Source organism: Alligator mississippiensis, chromosome 5 (assembly GCF_030867095.1).
Source record: "Alligator mississippiensis isolate rAllMis1 chromosome 5, rAllMis1, whole genome shotgun sequence".
NCBI lineage: Eukaryota > Metazoa > Chordata > Crocodylia > Alligatoridae > Alligator > Alligator mississippiensis.
In genome coordinates, this window is record NC_081828.1 from 5,697,543 (window position 1) to 5,719,341 (window position 21,799).

General features: G+C 45.0%; 1 long non-coding RNA gene across 1 annotated transcript in view; it reads left to right on the forward strand.

The window, feature by feature from the left end:
• Positions 1-1,113: 1,113 nt before the first annotated feature.
• Positions 1,114-21,799, forward strand: part of LOC109281075 (uncharacterized) — a 37,277-nt gene continuing 16,591 nt past the window's right edge. The window contains exon 1 of the long non-coding RNA XR_002087602.2: positions 1,114-1,308. This is a non-coding gene — a long non-coding RNA (uncharacterized LOC109281075). The remainder of the gene's footprint in view (positions 1,309-21,799) is intronic.

The window sequence follows — 21,799 nt, forward strand, 5'->3', positions numbered from 1 at the left end:
AGGAGTAACAAAACTACTCAGATTTGCTTCCCAGGGGACTACTAAGTTGATTGTCTTTGGAGAAACCCTGCACCCTTCAGATCTGGAATTAATCTGGGGACAGCTCTGGGCCTTAGAGAGAGCTGCTGGCAGAGTGGCAGACCTTGGCATGAGCCCTGGGTCTCCCACCCCACCTGAGTCAAATCAGATCAACTCTGAGAGATGCCTCAAAACCAATGAATTTGCTCAAGGTTCAAAGGAAGGAGGAGGTAGCTGGCCTGTGTGGGCTTTTTGGGGGAGGGATACATTAATCTTGTCTACAGAGGTGAAGCTATGATGCTGGATTTATTATTGTCTATATGGGAGTGCCTGCAGACTCCAAGGTTGCAGCTTCATTATGCTGCACAGACACACAGTGAGGAAACCAGTGCTTAAATCTGGCTTCTCTTATTTAAACTATAGTGGGAAACGGGCACAGAGAGGTAAATATGGAAGTCATGTTTGGTGGATTGATCTTGGGTCTTTTATACAAGTCTTTGGAAGTCGCATGATGACATTAGTGATGACTGTGGCCTGCTATTTATACAAGACAGAGGCAATTCTCAAATACAGGTGTTAGAGAAGGGTAACTGAATCTATTTTGCCCAAGTTTCAATTCAATGCCTTGAAGTGGATGGATTGTGGTTATGTCAGTAATATACTGATTTGTTCCCTCTTCATGCACACAACCACCCACCCACATAGGCACACAAAAGAGTCTAGCCAGTACCCTTCTGCGCACAATCATCATGTTTTAAATAACCTTAGCATTTTTCTGGAAATATTTAAAGATCTGGTAGCAGAGAGATTCTACGATGTCTAGATGAGCCAAACTAGTAGCTGTCAGACCCAAAGAGTGTGAGCTTTTTTCAATGTATTTTTTACAATCCAAAGATGTGTCATCAAATAAAATTGCAACACAGTCAAAAGAGACTACTTTCCCCCTTAAATATATCGAGGGTGAGAAATCCAGTGTGAAGACCGAAGCACAACAGACCCAGGACTTGTGTTGGCCGCTGCCAGCTGGCAGCTGTTCAGAACCAACATTGCAATCCTTCTCGTAACGACCTTTCATTGCAGAGATATCTCCTGAGCCGGAACCGCAGGAAAACTTCCCCCATTCCACCCATGGAGGACTCCACTAATTTTTTTTTTGGTGTTAAATGGCTTGTGTGTGTGTGTGTGTGTGTGCTCTTGTGCTAACAGATATATAGGGAGAGGAATCTTCTGTTTAAGTTGGAATACAACAAAGAGAGGTTTCCAGGAAGGATCACACATGTTTTTCTTAAGGTAAGACATTACATGGATAATATCACTCCCCACAAAGGGATTTTTCTTGTCATGTGTCAGCAGAAGCAAACTCTTCTTTTTCTGTTGTTGCCAGGCATTGATAGATGCTACATTAAAAGCAATCTGATCCTCTTTCCCAGGCTGGAAAGAGATAGCTTTCCAGGCAGAGCATCGAGGGACATGGGGTGGGGAGGGGAGCTTTTTTCATTGAGTCTCAGGACTAATCTTCTTCTTTTTTTCATAGATTTCATAGACATTAGGGCTGAAAGGGACCTCGGAAGATCATTGAGTCCAGCCCCTCGGCCCAGGGGCGGGGAGTCAGCTAGGTTCAAAGCATATTGGATGCAAGATAAGCATCCAAATGCTTCTTAAAGGGTCCAGCATAGGGGGAGTCTCTTCCAGGCCTTGGGGGCTCGGACAGTAAAAAGGTTTTCCTTATGTCCAGCCTAAAATGGTCTTGGAGGAGTTTGCTATGGTCATCCCTTGGGGCGCTCTGATGAACAGGCATTCCCCCAGATCCTGATGCATACCCCTTATGTACTTGTAGGCTGCCACTAAGTCCCCCCTGAGCCTGTGCTTTTCCAGGCTGAAGAGTCCCATAGCTCTCAGCCTCTCTTCATAAGACCTGTTCTCTTGCTCTCTGATCATGCACATGGCTCTTTTCTGGACTATCTCAAGCTTTTCCACATCCTTTTTTAATTGTGGAGCCCAGAATTGGATGCAGTATTCCAGCTGCGGGCTCACCAAGGTTTTCTTTTGCACCACTGTAACTCTGCTCATTTGTACAGAGGTACACCAACTTGAATCTGCACCAGTATGCAAAACAAAGATGGTCTAACCTTACATCTGCATGGTTGCCTTGAGAGGATTCATGATTGAAGCATGAGTGTGAGAAAGACGGAGACTTCTCTATACATGATTTGGGGAGGGGGAGAGGAGAAATTTTGCAAAGATTTAAGACTTCTTCAGACGTGGAGGTACCACTTCCCTGCTTCTCATCTGCAGTCTGTAACAGGGTATCCTTCCTGGGGTGGCCATGAAGCCCCTGGAGTCCATGCAGACCTCACTTTGTGGGCAATCAACCCTTCAGTCGCCTGCCACACCTTGCTGTCTTTTAATTTTCTAGGAGGGAGATAGCCCATAAGGCATCTGATAGTTGTTTGCGAGAACAGTGTAGGAAGCCCTGGGGCAAATTGCATGGCTCTGTTGTGCCCCTACACCATGCTCCATGCCTGGCAGATGGCATCCTCATTGATGTTTTCTTCCACTTAGCCCTTCCTCTGGGGTTCCTGGACCCTCTCTGGTCCCACACTCTCAACCAAACTCCGGACCTCTCCCTGGGTCCCAAGGGACCTCTTTCCTTTCCTTACTTCCTCCTCAAACCTCCAGACTGCTTTAGGCATTGCCCCCCATGTTGACCTTCTAGAGCTGCAGCCATCCTGCTGAGGTGGGGCTCTCAGCAGGATCCAAGCTGCTCATCTCAGGGCCTGGGTTTATATCCTCCCTAAGCCCAACCTTCCTCCTGAGTCAGATGACTGCAATCAGGCCAGGCCACCCCAACCTGCCTACTCTTACAGTGGCAGGAGCATGAAGCCTCCTGCCACACAGGTCATTTCCCATTTTACTTTCCAGCAATAGAGCATTAGGATTCGCTGTAATACACGTGACTTGATGAGGTCCAATGGACATGACACAGCCCTTTTTACACAGACATCCCTCCAATAATATATAAATTTGGAAGTGGTCTGCCTGGAACATGACGTCCTTTGGGCTGCTGCCCTGCTAGTGCTGGGCAAATTATATATATTTGTAATGCTTCTTTGCCCCTCTCCTTCCCTTTACCTGCATCTTCATCCCAACAACACTTCGCTAAATGTTTCAAACACCAAGAGTGCTTCTCTTTAGGAAGAGAGGCTCCACAACTGCACGCCTCTATGTCCTCAGCTCAAGTCAGTTCTTCTCTGTATCTACAAACCTGGTGTCATGCTGAACTCCCCTCATTTTCTCATCTCTAAATACGCCCTGCTGGGTAAGTCCATGCTATTTCCAGGGTCCTTTCAGGAAGCACAGTCCTGTGCAAACTCCTCCCACTCACACATGTCAAACCTGGGAAAGCAATTTTGAAGCCAGCGTGTAAAGGGAGGTATGTCCCTGTGACCACTCTGGAGCAGAGCCTCTGTCTCTGGAAAGCTTGAGAGTAACCATAAGGGATATCCCCAAAGGCCCTAGGGAAGTAGCATGGACAAGCCCATAGTCTCCAATGCTTTGCTTCAATCAGTAGATCTGAAGTAGCAGAATATTCAAGTTCTGAGGCTTGGTCTCCACTTTCGTGGGCTCTTCCAGCTCCATCTAACTCCAGACTCTCACATCGAGAAGATGGAGCCACCCACTTTCTAACATATACAAAGAAATATTTCACATCTTCCCCCTCAAATGACCCAAATGGCTCTGCAGTTGTTTCAGGATTTGGTACCAAACAGTGTTCCTGGAAGGAGAAGCACCTGCTCACCTGGAGGTGTCCTGCAAGAACCTGAGGTCATCTCACACCTCTCTCTGTCTCTCGGTTTCTTGTCTAGCACAAGCCTCCATGCTACATTTTTCCTACTCTGCCTCCTCTCCTGTTTGCAAGAACCTCCCACGCCGCCGCTTCTGTCATCTGGAGCAGGCTCCCTCGATTTCTCTCCCTCATTGGCTCCATCTCATTCAAACATCATTCTTTTCCTACTTGCCTGTGCCTCTTAATTGGTCTCTCCCCCAGCTGTTATTTATCATATAAATCTGCAAAACATTTTAGGGTTCAGACAGTTTGCATAACAAAGGCTGCCCACCATACAGCCGTGTGGGTCTCTTAAGGGAGTTCATGGTGGAAGTTACTCATTTCATGGTTCAGTGACTTTGCCCAGTGATTTCACATTTCAATCCACAATTTGCTAACCTCTTGCACTTCTCCCAAAGGCTTTGGAAATACTGATGAAAATCTTGAAGTTGAGTTTAAGGTCTCTAAGACTGAACTCCCAGAAGATGCCTTTCACTTTTCTTTCTGTTCCACTGCTTCTCCCCCTGCCCCCTCCATTTTTTTCTTTTACCTTTCCATCAACACCAAGTTCATTGTCTCCTTTGGAAACTGCCTTAATTTGCAGCTGGATTCAGATCTTGGGTACATGACCCCCCGCCCCCCCCCCCCCCACACACACATGCACTTGCCATGAAAGAGGTCTATCCATTTATTCCAGGTTTGACGCATATTTGTGAGCAAGCACAAACAGGGTTTTAGATGAGCCCCTAACTATAGCCCTTGCGGTGAGAAGTTAGTGGATGATGTATCCTCAGTGTTAGCAAGGCAGCTTACAGAAATAAAAGCCATCAAAGCTTCTGTCTAAAACTCACATTGAAACAAATTCAAACTACCTTTCTCCTTCTGTGGCAAACTGGAAAATATTCTGTTAACTTTATTTCCCAAGTTGTTTGGTTTCTTTTCAGCTCTGAAGTTTGCAGTGGTTAAAAGGGAACCGATAAATTCAATACCTTCCCACCCCCCTTGCCCAGTCTCTCTGCTTTAGACAAAATAAGGGCAGGAATTAGCAGAAAGTGCAGTTGTTAAATGTTCAGGCTGACACTTGCAAGTTTTTGGGGCAAGGGCTGTCTTTTTTAGTCCATGTTTATACAGCGCTTGGTGTAACAGAAATCTGTCCCATCGCTCCAAGCCCCACTGCACTGCAAATGATAAATCATGAAAGAAGGACCTTAATGTTTCTATAGAGGTTTAGGTTCAGGCCACCACATTCTTTGAACGTCACCCAGTACTATGAACTATGCATATACATTTATACCATTTTACTCCTTTGAATTAAGTTCAGTTCCCTTTATCTGGAACCATTTTTAAATATTTCTGTGCACACGCCAAGATTAAAAAAAAAAAAATCTAATTGCATTTATAACACATTTCATCCCCTGATGATGCTTTTATAAAGTCATGAGGCCTCTCTGCCACTTAAGCAAACCTCTAACTTTAAGCATATGAACGGCAAAAGCGTGTTTAAGGATATGAATGGCATCACGGAGAGCGTGCATGCTGAGTACATTAAAAGGAGTGCAAGTTGCTTCCATACTAGAATAATAAGGGATGCATAATACCTTAGTACATATGCCTAAAATTAACCTCATCACCCAAATAACAGTGCCCAGCCTTCAAACCTCATGAGTTGGATGAATGGTGCAGGGTCCATCCACAGGCCAGAACATGCATGGAATCGGCTCGTGGTCGAATCCAACTACGTTCTGCCCCGGCCCCATGCTGGCCCGATATGGCAATGTGCTGCCCTGATCCCACATGCCCAGATCTGGCTGCACGCTGGCATGATCTTTCTGGTATGCAGGGCCATGTTATCCAGCCCTCTGGGTCTGGAAACTTAACAACAGTGAAGCAGCAATAAATACTAGCACCATCCCCTGCCACCAAATTGCAATGGGAGCCCTGATGACTGGATGATATGGGTCAAATTTGGCCTGCAGGTTGAGGGTTGAGCACATGCTTGGTCTAAGTCTCTTGCTGAATCTTCCTGATTGTATAGGATGTTTGCAAAACATATTACTGATGGGGAAACTGAGGCACAGAGGGACTAGGTTGCATTCATGGGTTTGCAGAGCAACTCACTTCAACTCCTGCTTCCTTTGCTTCTCCCCCTTTGCCCCCCTTTAAAACAAGGAAGGCGAAGCATGCGTTTGTGATTTGACACCACTGTGAACACAATTGAATGAATTTACTTATTTGCATTGTCGTCCTCTGACTGCGCCAGTCCAGCGCTAGCTGCTGATTTAAGACCCCATTCTCCTGAACACATTAATAGGCAAAATGCACCACAGGCTACTCTACCATAGAATGGGAACCTCATTAACAACAGGAAAAAGGCTATGGGCTTCAAGGGAGACATTTTCACAGGAGATGTTTGCCTAAAACTTATCTGCTTTAATGTCTTTTTTGTCTGTCTTTCTCCTGGGTTGGAAAATGTACCCCTGAATGCAGATCTTTGTTAAGCCCTTTTGATGTGTGCTGGTGTCCTTAGAGCCTTGCAAATGAACGGCTTCTGCACCTGCACAGCTTCTAGCCATACCCAATAGGTCTCAGGTGAAGCTAGTCAATAGGAAAAATGTGAAAGCTGCTGCTATTGTGCATAGGTTGCAAGTGTGTGCCCAGAATGTGCAACAAAATAGGTGATGTCACGGCTAGGGCAAAGCTGGAATTGCTGAAAGGGGCCAGGGATCGGGAGGAGAGGTGCGTGGTTCACCTTCTGCAATGCAAACCATTGTGAATTTGCTGCTAGAGGGTGTTAACAGTCTCAAGAATTAGTTGTTGTCTCTTGTAACACATTGTGACCGGACAAAATCAGAGGCAAACTATGGGGAATAGCTGATAAGATGTCCCAAGAATGATTCCAGTACCATCTGTGGACCCTATAGGAATGAGGACCCTATGAATTGTGTACGTAATCATATGGAAAGTCTTTATCCCTAGAGACTATGTCATCTAGGGGCTGTGTGTGCAAACTGGGGGAACACAGTGATGTCTGAATGCTCACCCACCTTTGTGAGCTGCAACCAGTGCTCCCCACGTGGAGCCAAGGAGGGGGGGTTGGATTTCTGGGTATTTACTGAAACTAAATCTGGCGACTCTTTTGCTCATCTCCATTTGTTTTTGCTCAGCTTGCAAGGCACAGGGGAAACCTGAGCAGAGCAGGAAGAAGATTCCCAGCCGCTGGCTAAGCCGCTGGCTTTGCTCAATTGTTTCTCCCAACCATACGCTTCTCAGAGAGCTCCTTTCAGGTGAATCTTCCCTGAAAGATTAAATGCCTCCATGCATCTTAGTGTGCCAGAGATGAATCGCACCCCGAGGCTGCATAACTGATCTTGTAGGCCACGTGCACAGGATACAAACCAAATATCAAGCAGGAAGTGGAATGATTTGACTGCACAGAACAGTTGGAAAACATATTATTAAAGGATAAGATAAACCGTGGGACGGGAGAAGGGAGGGAGCTGAGCAGAAACTGTCCTATTTAATAAGAAATATCATTTCCTATACCAGAGACCTCCTGTATCACTTGTGACATGTGCTGTAGGTTAGCCACCCCTGTGTCTAGTATGTGGCTGATTGGGGAAGGAGCATAAAACAAAGTAGCATACAAGGCAGGGAGAAGACGGCAGAGCAGCAAATCGGACAGGGAGCACAGGGCAAGAAGCAGAAAGCAACAGCAGCAGAGGAGGCACAGAAATGGGATTTGAGTGGTACTCCAGGAGGCCACGCAGCTAATTTGTGGCATGCCTGCCAAACAAGTTGATCCCCACTGTCGTAGAATATGGTTAGGAGGACAGTCGGATCCAGCCTTAAATTTCTACAGCACAATCCACTAAAGGCAATGGAAAGACTCCAAGAGAGTCTGAAATTAGGATTATCAGAGGCTAAACTCCATCATAAAAACAGCTTTGATTTATTGCTTTGTTTTGTGTTCTCTGGCACTTGGAAAAAAAAAGAGACAAGCCTGAACTGCAAAACTCGGAACAGGATTCAGACTTAAGCACAACTGAGTCTGAAGGTGGTCTTTTGAGTCGATAAGTTTCATAGTTGGTCGGGTCGGAAGGGACCTGAGCAGATCATCAAGTCCGACCCCCTGTCCTGGCAGGAAAAGGTACTGGGGTCAAAGGACCCCAGCAAGGTGTTTGTCTAGCCTCCTCTAAAGGACCCCCAGGGTAGGAGCCAGCACCACTTCCCTTGGAAGTTGGTTCCAGGTCCTAGCCGCTCTGACAGTGAAGTAGCCCCTCCTGATGTCTAGTCTGAATCTACCCTCTGCCAGCTTGTGACCGTTATTCCTTGTCACTCTTGGCAGTGCTCGGGGGAACAGAGACTCCCCCAATGCCTGCTGGTCCCTCCTGACTTGTTTGTAAATGGCCACCTTCTCTTGTGGAGGCTGACCAGGTTCAGGTCCCGTCGCCTCTCCTCGTAGGACCTGCCCTGCTGTCCCCTGATCATGCGGGTGGCCTCCTCTGACCCCTCTCCATGCTGTCCACATCCCTCCTGAAATGCAGCACCCAGAGCTAGATGCACTACTTCAGCTGCAGCCTGACCAGTGCTGCATAGAGGGGGGAGGATCACCTCCTTGGACCTGTTCAAGATGAATCTGTGGATGCACGACAAGGTACAGTTGGCCTTCCTGACTGCGTCCCCACACTGTCGGCCCATGTTCATTTTGGCATCAATAATGACTCCAAGATCCTTTTCTGCCTCTGCACTGACAAGAAGGGAGTTCCCCAGTCTGTAGGTCTGCTGCTGATTCTTCCTCCCCAGGTGCAGCACCCTGCAGTTGTCAGTGTTGAAACCCATCCTGTTCTCATCCGCCCACCCCTGTAACCTGTCTATGTCTGATTTCAGCCTATTCCTTCCTTCTAGCGTGCCCACTTCCCCCCACATCTTAGTGTCATCTGCAAACTTGAACAGTGTGCTTTTCACCCCCTCATCCAAGTCGCTGATGAAGATGTTGAACAGCGCAGGTCCAAGGACCGAGCCTTGTGGGACCGCACTGCCCACTCTCTGGGTGCAGCCCTCCAGCCAGTTAGTGACCTGTTTGACTGTGTAGGTGTCAACACCACAGTCCCCTAGTTTTTTGATGAGAATGGGGTGAGAGACAGGGTCCAGGCCTTTGAAAAACTACGTCCACTGCTCCCCCTGCATCTAAGGATTTTGTGACCTGGTCATAGAAGGCCACCAGGTTGGTCTGACAGGATCTGCCTTGAATGAACCCGTGTTGGTTGCCCCTAAGCATAACCTCCCCTGCTGGCCCCTCGTGGACATTCGCCGGGATAATTCTCTCAAAAAGCTTACCCAGGATCGAGGTAAGACTAACTGGCCTATAGTTTCCTGGGTCGTCCTTCCTCCCTTTTTTTGAAAATGGGGACCACATTGGCCCTTTTCCAGTCCTCTGGCACCATGCCAGAGCACCACAAGTGCTCGTAAAGCCGTGCCAGGAGTCCCGCAATGACCTCTGCTACTTCCCTCAGCACTCTGGGGTGGAGATCGTCAGGACCTGCTGATTTAAATACGTCCAACCCCTCCAGAAGTTCCCTGACTAGGTCCTCACCGACCCTAGGCCTGGGTACACCTCCCCTGGGGCCTGAGGGGGTCTTGGTGGGGGGGGTGACCTGGTCCCTGCTCAGGAAAGTGGAGGCAAAGAAATCATTAATTAGATTAGAGAGGGAAAGAGGATGACACATGATTTGGGTCTGAATCTAGGGTTGGAGAATGGAAAGTTGGAGCCCATAAAGAAGCCTGGGGTTATTCACATCTAATGTATGGGTTAGGGCCCCATTTCTATTTAGCTAGTGAACTAGATCACTGTAAGTAGTCATGTATATCATTACATGTGTAGTTAAGATAGTTTCATAGCTATTAGTCCCTGTCAGCAAGTCCTACATACATGACTATTGGCCTACTAGTTCTCTTGGTGAAAAGAAGGAAGTAAGCCTGGAAAACAAAACCAAAAATCACTCATCATATGATATAGTGATGCATGGACTGTAATATGGAAAGGTTGTTAGATGTTATTTAGAGTTCACTCATGGATTAAATAAACCAAAGTGAGATATGCTGTGGTTAGTGGCTATGATGGACCACACTCCCTTCACATGACTGTGAGTCATAGATTAGTCCTTTCCTTCCTCCCTTTAAATAGGGTTATTTGGTGTTGTCAGGTGGGTGAATTGTGGAATGGATTTCAGAGACCGTTCTCTACACTGGCATCTTAAAGCTTTTTTCTCATGGGAGATGTGGTGGGTTCGGCCAGGAGCAGAATTGATTAGGACTAGAGATGGGCAAACTTTTTGGCCAGAACTTAGTTCAGTGGAAGATTTGGATTTGATGATGCCATGATGGTTTGTGAACTGGTTTTGCCAAATTGTTCATTTCACAGCAAAAACCTGGGGGGAGGTGGGGGGAAGAAATGCATAAAAGCCCAAATGAAACACGTTTTGATTTTCCATTTGAAATGACTTCACAATTTCCTTCAATTGTATATGAAAAACCTCTAAAACTGCTGAAATTGAAATGTACCTTTCTAAAGCTCATTCATAATTCAATATATATCTATATATGTATATAGATAGAGATATAGATGTGTATTTCTATCTATCTATCTATCTATCTATCTATCTATCTATCTCTGTATAGATATATGTATAGATATCTAGATATAGGAATAGGTATAGATATAGATGACATTAATTAAATATATTATATATATTTTACCAAAATTGCAAAGTTGATTATTGCTACAGCTCAAAGCAGAACTGGATTTTTACCTGGAAGTCTTCCCTCCTAGCAGCCCTGTACCCCCTTTCAAGAATACCAAGGAGAAGCATCATATAGACATAACTGAAGATTAGAAAAGCCTGTGGTGCCCTCTATTGGTGCTTGTACAAAATGAGGGGCCCAATTCAGATGTCTCCTCATAGTGTAGCTCCACAGGCTTCAGTGGACTGACCCCTGAGTTTACAAGAGTACGCGATGATCTGACCCTGGCTCTTCATTTAACAACAACAACACATAATCGGAAGAGTGTAGTTGACATTTGCTACCTTTCAATTATTTTTCAAAAATGCCGTCCACCCAAGAAGAGGGCTAAAAAATTAATGAGAAAATTATGAAAAGGATATGAACAAAGCATGCTTGTAATGAACATGTTCGCTTGCCCTATGTTATGACTAGTTGGCAATATATTAATACCTTCCAAATCTATCTGTCTTGTGTGTGTGTGTGTGTGCAAGCACATGCTCTTACACACTCAAAACCTACTCTGTCTTCCCCTTCTTCAAGCCACCCACTGAAAAACACCTAAGTAAAAAGCCTTTCGGGCATGTTCTCAGTGGGCCATCTTGATCCTGTTGGATCACTAAGGGCACTAATCCAATGGCCTTTCCCTGCCCATACCCTGCTGCCAAGCAGAGTCAGATACTGAAGAAAACAGTAAAATACCACATGGAAAGCCGCTCATCTGCTTGCCCACCACAAGTTATTAACAGAGCTGTTCAGCGCCCTGCTTGGCCAAAAATTCTTAACTTTTTCTGTTCCTGGACCTTATTCCCATCTAGCAAGTAGACCTATAACCCCCTCCCTTCCCCAATGTTAATATGGGCAGTATGGGATGGGGGTTAATAGAAGTGGAGACTGGGACCAAGCTGACAACCCTTCTGCTAGACCTCAAGTGCCAAAAGTGCTTTGGACGATGAGCGGAAAACAGGCTTGGAGGTCTTATATGCAATTGGGAGGTATGACTGCAGAATGTGTACCCACCCCTACATTAGCTTTGAATCTACCTGGCTCAAATAACAATATCAACAGAGGCACGGGGGCTTGGGCTTTCAGTATGGATTATAAAACCCACCTGGGACCCTGGGTGTTTGCTCAGTGGCTGAAGTAGCTGCTGTTGGTACCCAAGTGAGCTAGATGAAGGGTAGCTTATGTATCCAGTCTGTAGTCACATCTACCAATTGTTGTGCAGACGTACCCGTACGGCAGTGATTCTCAACCAGGGTGCTGCGAGACCTTTTTAAGGGTGTTGCACAATATTAGCACTGTTGCAAGTTCAAATACCTACACATGATTCACAAGGTAAAACCCAGTGCTTTCACATAGGAATCCCGAATGTCGAAAACCTCCAAGTTCTTTGCAACAGAAGAGCTGTGCTATGATTATTTGTTGGTAGTCGAAGTGAATGGGAAAGCTAAGAGCTGGAGTTTCCTGATGGGTTCTTTTAAGCTGAACAAAGGATGAGAACCACTGCCTTAGACACCTGCTGGAAGATGACCTGGGAACAGTGCTTATTTTAATGCAGACGCCTGAAAGTCCAATCTTGATGGACGGTCTCTCTTTATTTTTCTGGCTTTCCCTGTGCCCTTTCCACTGGTTCTTTTTAGCTTTCTTTATGCGCTAATTTGCCATCTTGCCAGAAATAACATTGACTTCTGGTTACAAGAGCAGTTTTAGGTACATGGACTTCCTGGCAGTGCTGGTAAAATAAACTCTACTTACCTTTCCCTCATTCCCTACAGTGATGTGGCTTGCTAGAAGAAGGGTCCATCTTTTTCGATTTTATTTCCATAAAAGACTGTATAATATTGGTTGGAGTGACTAGACTGACAGTGGAAAAACTGAAGTCCTTTACGCACTAAATAGGTCAGGTGCAAGACAAACCACTTTGCCTCACTTCTGTGCTGAATGATGCACCTTTAGGGGGTCCACAAGTCTCTTCAAGCCTGCATGCCCACACATTGGCCTCTGTATTAACCAGGCATCTGCATGTGTTGCAGGGACTTGCTTATTAAAAAAATTAAGAAAAGCAAGACAAGAGAGGCAGCCACCCCACTGACTGGCCCAATGCATGGAAATCACTTTCTCCCTCACCACGTTGGGCAATTGTAAATCAAAGATCATTTTGATGACAACAATCCTTCTCTCCCCTCAGACCCTCAGCTGATCCAAGCCATGAAGATATTGGTATTATTTGAAAAGTACCCTTTAGAGAGCCTGGGTTTTTGGTTGTAGCCATGTTGGTCTAAGGACATGGTCTAATAAAAGATATCACATCTGCCCAAAGAACCCTGCCTGCCTAACTGAGTAGTTGGGGGAAAAAGTTCTTAGCAAGTTTTAAGGTGCAATCACCCTTCAAGCCCGAAAGCTTGCTAAGTGCTATTTTCCAACTACTCAGCTGGTCTAATAAAAGATATCACATCTACTCAAAGAATTTTGTCTGTCTTTAGAGAGCCTGAAAGTCCTTAGTCTCCTCTGGAGGATATATGGCATGAATGATTGCCAGTGCGAACTTCCCCAGTCCACGCACAGCTCCCATGATGTTCCTCCACCATATTCAAGAAGAAATAGCTCCAATAGTATGGGGAGGAAAGGAAGAGGAGTTGAGTTTAGCTTCCTTGGCTTTGGGAATGATTTCCAGAGACTGCCAGCAAGACTTTCAGTCGCCTGTGTGTAGATTAGTGCTGTTGCATGGGTGTTAGAGGAAGTCGAGTTAAAGGCCTATCCTAATGCAGCCATCCCATGTCATTTCTTATGGTGTGTGATTTTTTTTTTCTATTGGATCCACATCGTGAGAGACTCTGCATCGGTTCTTCAGAGTTGCCCCTCAGTGAAGCTCTGTTGGGGGATACGAGCAAGGACTGCCGTGTTCAGAGGCAGGGCCGAGGAGTCGTTGCTGACCGAGGCTTTTGGTTTGACAAGAGCTTTGGGACAGTTGCAGCTATCATACTGCCGGAAATGTCTTTTCTATCCTTCCCCACGCTCTGTTCCAGGACAAAGCGCTCTGCTATCTCTGCTCTGTGGTAGTCCAGCCTCCAGCCCAGCTTCAGTCTCTTCGAGCATGCATGGAGATAGCAGGAGTTGGCTGTTCCCCCGTGGAAAAGCTGCTGTGAAAGGGGCTTCTAACGTGTGAAGATTTCTATTGCAGTGAGGACGGCTGCAGGGAGAGCTATGGGGGGCTGACCTGTGCTCTGACTACTAAACATTTCCATTTCTTCTTCTGCCAGTATACGAGAGGGCTAGCAGCCAGTTGGCCCTTACATGCTGTTTGCTACAACACATCTCACCCTGTGAGTCACAGCCCCCTAAGGGGGGACTGAGGCTCTTGCTGCTGTTAGTCTGGCTGAGGTCAGGCATCCGACCCCATCCCCTGCCTCTGATCTTTTGCTGAAGCCGCTTTGCTCAGCTCTTTGCACCTCTCCCCATCCCAGAATGCTCCATATAAAACCAGCACACAAGTTCTTCCAAACAGAAAAACCCTTTAAATTTTCCTGGGGACACCACATGCGAATTGATGCAATGGACCTGGAGATCCAGCTAACCCCAGGCTGCTGGCAGGTGGCTGACATGGCTAGCTACCACTCTTGGAAACCATGAGACATCTTTGAGGCTTGCTAGAGAGAAGTCAGTGAAACGATGGATCCCAGAACCACCAGGCTTTATTCAGCGTTCAAATCCAATCCTAAACCTTGGGAATTTGACCCCCAAGTCTCAGCACTGGAAGCCACCTCCAATTTGCAGGTGCCTGGAAACCTACACCCCTGGAAATCTGATTCGCATTTTTGTGGCATGAGCCCGTCTCTGTCCGTTGCCAACAGCTACGTCCCATCCCTTGTGCATCTTGCCAATGCCAGCCCTGAATGGAAGAGATTGTACATTCACCTTGGAGTTTTTCTTTGACAGAATGCAGGAGAGGTGCACATAAAATCAACCTTAAAGGGCCTGATTGATATGCAAAGGAAAAAAAAAAATCTCTGAGGTTCAGTTTGCCTTGTAAAGTATGTGTTTCCCTGCTGGTAAAGTATGCACATGTATTTCTCCCCCATTCAAAGCATGCTCTGTTCATCTCTTAAGCCCCTGTGCTGCTAGGATGGGCACTTTATGAGTGAGCAATCCATTCTGCAAAGAAGGCTGAGGAAGAGGATGTCTGCAACGCGCTGCTAACTCCTGGCATTTTCTGCCGCTGGGACTAGGCTTGCTTTTCATAACTTCATAATGCCAGGAGGGGTCTAACATCTAACTATCTAATCTGACCTTGGGTATCTCATGGGCCATTGCATTTCACCTAGTTCCCCTATTGTTCAGACTAATAGCTGAAGAACCCACCACTTCCCTTGGTAGCTTGTTCCAATATTAATGACCCTCACTATTAAAAGGGATTTCAGTATCTTATTTCTAATGTGAATTTGTCTGGTTGCAGCTTGTAGCCACTTTTCCTTGTTATGCCTTTCTCTGCTGTTTAAAGAGCCCTTTAGTGTCCAGCATAAATATCTTCCCAGGGAGAAAATATGCTGCAATCTAGTCTCCTCTCAATCTTTTCGATAAACTGAACAGATGGTGTTCTTTAAGGCCCGCATTGAGAGAGATTTCCTCCAGCCCTTGAATCATTTTGTGGCTCTTTCCAATTTTTTACATCAACAGAAAAAGGCTGAGCACCATTGTCTTGACCACTTTTTTATTTTTATTTTTTTTTAAATGGTCTCACCAAATACAGCACATAAAGGTAACATCACTTCCCTGTTTGTGTCTCTCACTCCCACCCTGTTTATACATGCCAAGGGTGTTAGCCCTTTATCACAGCATTGCCCTAAGCATGAAAGTGCATGTACCTCAAGTGGGGTATGTTGAGATGGGTGCAGGTCTCAGCATCCAGATGTCTTTCGTGGGGCTCTGAATCCCCTACACCCCACCCCTTTCCACTTGGGCCTACCTGCGATGATATCGGGATAGGCACTTAGTACCCTAGGCTCCTGTCTTCATGTGATGGGCGAAAGGTCCAACATGGACCAACGTGAGCTGGCTGAGCCCTGTTACTCTGGCAAGGGTCTACCACCAACAACGTCCATACCATGTAGGAATTAATAAAGCATTGTAACATAGTTGTGTCCATCATTTACTCAAAGGCCTAGCTTTGGCCTTTTAGTTGCATCCACCTTCTCCTCCATCAGCTGAGGCTCTTCGGGGTTTGTCCTCAGGTGTGAGTCCGATTCACAGAGCAGGCTTGTATTGAGCCAACCACTGTGGGTAGTTTGGGGCCATGGGTACTATGAACCCCCACAAGGCCCTTGCAGGTCCTTGGCACCCAGTGTCCGCAGGGTGGTTAGGTTCCTGTGGTGGGAGCCGGAGTTGGGCTGGTCTTCAATGAGACGTCCTAGGCTCCAGTGGAAAGAAGCAGCATGTCCCAGTGCCTATACCAGTGCCTCCCCCTCTCTGGGGCTAGCACTGCCCTATAAGCCAACCTGGATCCCTTCACGTCCCCACATGCCCCCAACTAACCTAGATTTGCTTCAGAAAACTGTCTCTCCTCATTGTTATTTAGTCACACCTGTGGCTCTGCAACTGATATGAGTAGTGTTTTTATTACTGATGCAAATATCCAATAACTTCGGGTTGAATACTAATCTATGCAGAAACCTAGTCGAAAAAGAAAAAAACAAGACCTGGCAATGATTTCCTAATGACCAGTAGTTTTGAAGATCTGTTTAGCATGGGCTTAATTTATTGTTTTAACTGTTCATTTCCATGCCACATGGCCATGTCAAGCCTCTTTCAAAACTGTATGCAAGTTACAACTCCGCAGTTTGCTTGACAAACTTTGTTTTCTCTACAATCCCGTTAACTAACATATAACTGTATATGTGCCCTTCAATTTTTCCATTACTTCTCCTGGGATCAATGTCAGGTTAATTGATCTGATTTACAGTAATAGGTCTATATTATTTGTGGTATTTTTTTCTAAATAATACACTTAACCTCCACCTTTGTTGTCCTAAACCCTCCTAGCCATGGATCCTTTCCCCCTTTATCCACTGTCAATGGGTGCATCTACACATTCGTTAATGCAACATAATTATGGCAGATTAAGCTTAGTACGTTTAATAACAGGTACTAACTTAATGCACTGTAATTGGTGCTGCTGCGTATTAGTGCAGACGAACACTTTTTTTTTGTGATGCTAATGTGCGGTAGATGAAATCTACTGCAATGTAACCAGAGCTGTCTAGAAAGCTCTGGTCTGCCCAAGGTGCCTGGCACTCCTTTGGCTGGATTAGGTCAATCCTCCCAGATGCTTTTACTATAGCATGACTTCCTCAATGCTTTCTACCTGTGTCTTGGAGTGGCAAGTCTTCTTGCCCTAGATTCCAATTGTAAGAGAGATTTGGCACTCCTGCCCACTCCCTTTCCTTCACTAAACCATATCCAAAATCATAAAAATAGAGGCAGACAGCATAATGTAATCTATGTAGCGATAACAGTAATATGAATGGATACAGGATAACCTTGGCTTTCCAATGAGACCACGCATAAAACACATGAAAACATTCATGACATGCCATGAGCCTCCAAAACATGTGTGATCTGCTTCTTTTCCCTATTTTATTATAGGCAACCTTTTGGTAATTTCAATTTTTTTTTTTTCACTTTGCCAGCGAACCAGAATATTTACCCAATGGTGTAGTCTTTCTCCATTGCAAAATACGGTGGTTTCTTGCCATCAAAAGAACTCCAGGCTTTCAATCGCATTTTTCCATCTCAAGATTTTCCTCCCAGTTTCTCTTTTTTGTTGTTGTTCTAATGTTCTTCAGAAACTTTTTAAAGTGTTGAGTGTGTATTATTATTGTATAAGTGTTGAGTGTATATTATTGGTTGAGCTAATTAGACTGTAGTAGCTTTAGAAAATAAACAGCAATGGTAATGGAGGGAAAAAATTGAAGTTTTGAGTCAAAATACAAAGTTTGTCCTAGATTCCCTCACCCCAACTCCTTGCGAGGCTCTCACAACTTAGGGCCTCTGGAAACCACAAGTATTGAAGCTTGTTGGAAGACAGTTCTCAAAACGAGAAGCAGCATGGCTGTCGTGAATAGGGCATTAGCCTTGGACTCGGTAGACAGCCGTCCCATTCCCAGCTGTCTGTTAATCTGCATTGTAAGCTGCAAAAATGGAAATACTGTTTTAAGGAGAACGTAAAGTTTTCTTACACACATATCAGGGGGAAGAGAAGTACTAGAGGGAAAGCAGACTCATTAAAAAATGAGGAGGTGGGTGAAGTTAATGATGTGCCAAAAGCCAGCCAAGATAATGAGCTCCTTTTATACATACTTTCTTCTCCAAGAAAAATATACAAAATAAGGTCGGAAAGACCAGGCCTCAATAACTAATGTGGAGAGATAGAATAAGGAGCATGTGAACATACACAAATCAGCTCATTCAGAATTTTTGCATACTTGGGAGGCATTAACGAAGGGACTCAGGGAAATTAGCCTATCGCTGACAGTTACAGACGCGGACAGCAACAGAAGTACTAAAAGAACAGAGGACAGCAAATTGATCTTCAAACAAGGAAAGTTTCACCACCCTAGCAATTTCTGCACCTTAAATCTGGCTTCTCTCCTTAGTAAAAAATAATGGAACAAATAAGAAGAAAACAAATAAATGTGCTACAGGAAGCAAGAGTAGTAAGCACCCTGGGTTTAAGAGGAGATAATTCAATCAGGAAAAGAGAACAAGCTAGGCCGGCAAGATTATTTGGATTTCAGGAAAATGTATAATTATTCTGGTTCTCGCTAAATCTTACTTGATACATTCATTGCAAGCTGGCTTGGACAGGGTCCCTGTTGCACAGAAAACTGTCTCAAAGAGCTGCCAACAAAATTGCCACGATAAATAGTACTGTTGCGTTTCACGGATGTACCTAGTGCCAGGCGTCTGCATCACTCTCAGCCTTACTTAAGGTCTTCGTTAAAGATCTGTAAGAGGAAATGGAGAACAGGTCATACGAGGAGAGGCTGAAAGACATGGGACTGTTCAGCCTGGAGCAAAGAAGACTTAGAGGGGACCTGGTGGCTGCCTATAAATATAAAAGGGACGCACATCGGGGCATGGGGGAGCGTCTGTTCACCAATGTGCCCCAGGGGAAGACAAGGAACAATGGACACAAACTGATTGAAAATCACTTCAGATTGAACATAAGATTTCATAGACTTAGATTTCATAGACATTAGGGCTGGAAGGGATCTTGAAAGATCATTGGGTCCAGCCCACTGGCCAAGGCACAGGAAGTCAGCTAAGGTCAAAGGATCCCAGCAAGATAAGCATCCATAGATGTCATAGGGGTTTGGGTTGTAGCTGTGCTGGTCTAAGGACATAGGCAGACAAGGTTCCTTGGGTGAATTTGATATCTTTTATTAGATATCAATAATAAAATAATAATAAAATAAAATAATATCTAATAAAAGATATCAAATTCACCCAAGGAACCTTGTCTGCCATAGGTGTCATAGACATTTACCAATCAAGTCCCTAAAGTCTGGAACAGACCCCCGCCCCCGATGTGGTATAATCACCTACCCTGCAGATCCTTAAAAAACAACTCAATGCGCACCTTGCTGGGGTCATCTGAATCCAGAGGTGTTTCCTGCCCAAATGCAAGGGGGCTGGACCCAATGATCTCATGAGATCTCTTCCAGCCCCTAACATGTATGAAAATAAGCAGGACCCCAAGTGATGTGATGACATCCATAGGTGATGCTAAACTGGGAGGTGCTGCAACGTCAATGAGGGCAGGGAAGCATAATGCCAAGGTATCTGAGGAGACGAGAGCACACATGGAAAATAAAATGAGTAGAAAATAACAAGTTGTTGCACGTGGAGAAAAAAAAAAAATCATCCAAAGCAAATCTGCTCGGTGGGAAGGGAAAGGCTTGGGCAGCCACGAGGCTGAAAGAAAGGGAAAGGTGGTCATGGAGAGCCAGGCCTGGCCTATAGGAGATTGCAGTGCTAGAGCAAGAAGGCCACTGAGGTGTTGGGCTGCAAATGCAGAAATCCTCACGGTACAGAGCCAAGTTGTAATAGCTTCCTCTATACTGCACGGCTGTGTCTGTACCTGGAATGTTCTGCTTGGCACCACATTCCTGATGCTGACAAATTGGAGGGAGTTCAGAGCAGATCAAGAAGAAAAATAATCAGGTAGCTGGAGGGAAAGATTAAATGAGCTAACTACGCCTAACAAGACGGATGGTCTTATTAGGATGCCAGTGGTGTTCTTCTGGCGCTCTTTGTGTGTGTGCGCGTGTGTGTGGGTGTGCGTGCGTGTGTGTGTGTGTGGGAGAGAGAGAGAGAGAGAGAGAGAGAGCAAGGGCATAAAACACTCTAACATCTGAGCACAAGCATTAAGACTTGATCGTGCTATTTTGACTTGCGTGGGGCCAACGTCTCAGGCGGCGTGAATATATAACTCCTCTCGTATCACTGGGCCTATGATAATTGCCCACAGCTAAAGGCGTAGCCCTCTTAGGAGAAGCCCTCCTGCAATTGCACTGCGCTTGTGCTTAGTAAGGTCCTCGGCAAGATGGGAAAGGTTGGTCAATCCCGGGATGGAAAGGAAACCTTCAATGTAGCACTCAGAGGTAGAATTGGGAATGATGGGTTTAAATGGAAAAATTAAAGCTGAATATCAGGGAAACTTCTTGACAGTGAGATTGTACTAAACTAGAAGGGCCCCTTCCCCCCCCATGCGCATGTACGCACAAATGCTGATTTAGCCTGGAAAACATTTAAATTGTTTGGAGATGGCTTATTCTGCATTTGGCAAGGAGATAAGAGAGCTCTGATATTATACCCACAGCTCTCCAAAGGCTGGCTGATGGCATTTTGCGCAGTCCTGGTTTTCCACAAGTGCAGAATGGCGCACGCAAACCATAGCCATATTCTTCAAAGAAGATTTCTCTTCTATTCTCCCTCCTTTTGTTTTCATTTTACAAGAAATGAATCAGTTCTTTTTTCCCCGACGAACTGTAGAGAAGCATGTTTGAAGCCAGCTACTAGCAAAAAAAAAAATCCCTGTGTTTGTATATTTACATATATGGTTGACTCTCCCTGTGGTCTGTGTGATTTGGCTTTGAAGGGCACAAACTTTTGCTGCTTTTATGAGCTGTTCTGAAACCAGCCCAAAAGACACCAGCATAAAGTGTTGATGTTTCTTCTGATTGGTTGTCAAATTATGTTATAATCCACTCAAATGGAAAGGGCAACCTAATTTGTGCGCAACCTGAAAGTTCGTCATTGGTCAAAGTGTCTACTACGTTAAAACCACAAAACCCCATTTTTCAATCACAGACTATATAGTAGGCTATACAATATTACACTGTTTCCAGACAAGGTTTTGTTAATCAATTTTTTGACCTACCTTGGGCGAAAGACCGAGAACATCACCTCCTGTATAGGGACTTCTGAGGACTTCTGTTATCTTATATCAAGTAGGGAGCTATTCCATTTCTTTATCTTTGATTTTTCTCTTTGAATGATTAGGCCACTCTAGAAATACGTGGCTGTCAAGGACAGGACTTGCAATGCACTTTCCTTCAGTGGCATCAAAAGAAATGATGCATCGTTTCATTCATTTTAAGCCCTCAGAGAGAGTTCAGAAGGACGTACAATACAAGCTTTGCAAAAAACAGTCTTGCTTTTTCTAAGTTTGGCCTGCAATGAAAAGCAATGGATACACATAGAGACCAGAGTTAGAAGAGCTATTGCTACTGGTACCCAACGAGCTAGTATGAGTCTAAGTTTCACGATAATTTACCTTTCTGCTCTTGGATAAAAAACGTATATGGATGTGCGTACAGATGAATATTCATGAGTGTACAGGCATTTGTCCCTATATGCTTTTCTCACTTTCTCTTTATTGATAGGTATACCTATCTAACTAGAAAAAAGAAATAATGTAGTCAACAAATTATTCCTCCTTTTGTCTTTTCTGGGCAGAATTCCAGCGTTCTCCAATTTCATCCTTATTTCAAAGGACTTGGTTTTTATTAGCCTGTTTACTTTGGGGGTTGCTATTAGAAATTCAGCATCTAACATCTGAGCAATGTTGCAGCTGGTCACATAAGCCCCATAATATTGTTTCTTCCCCTTGAT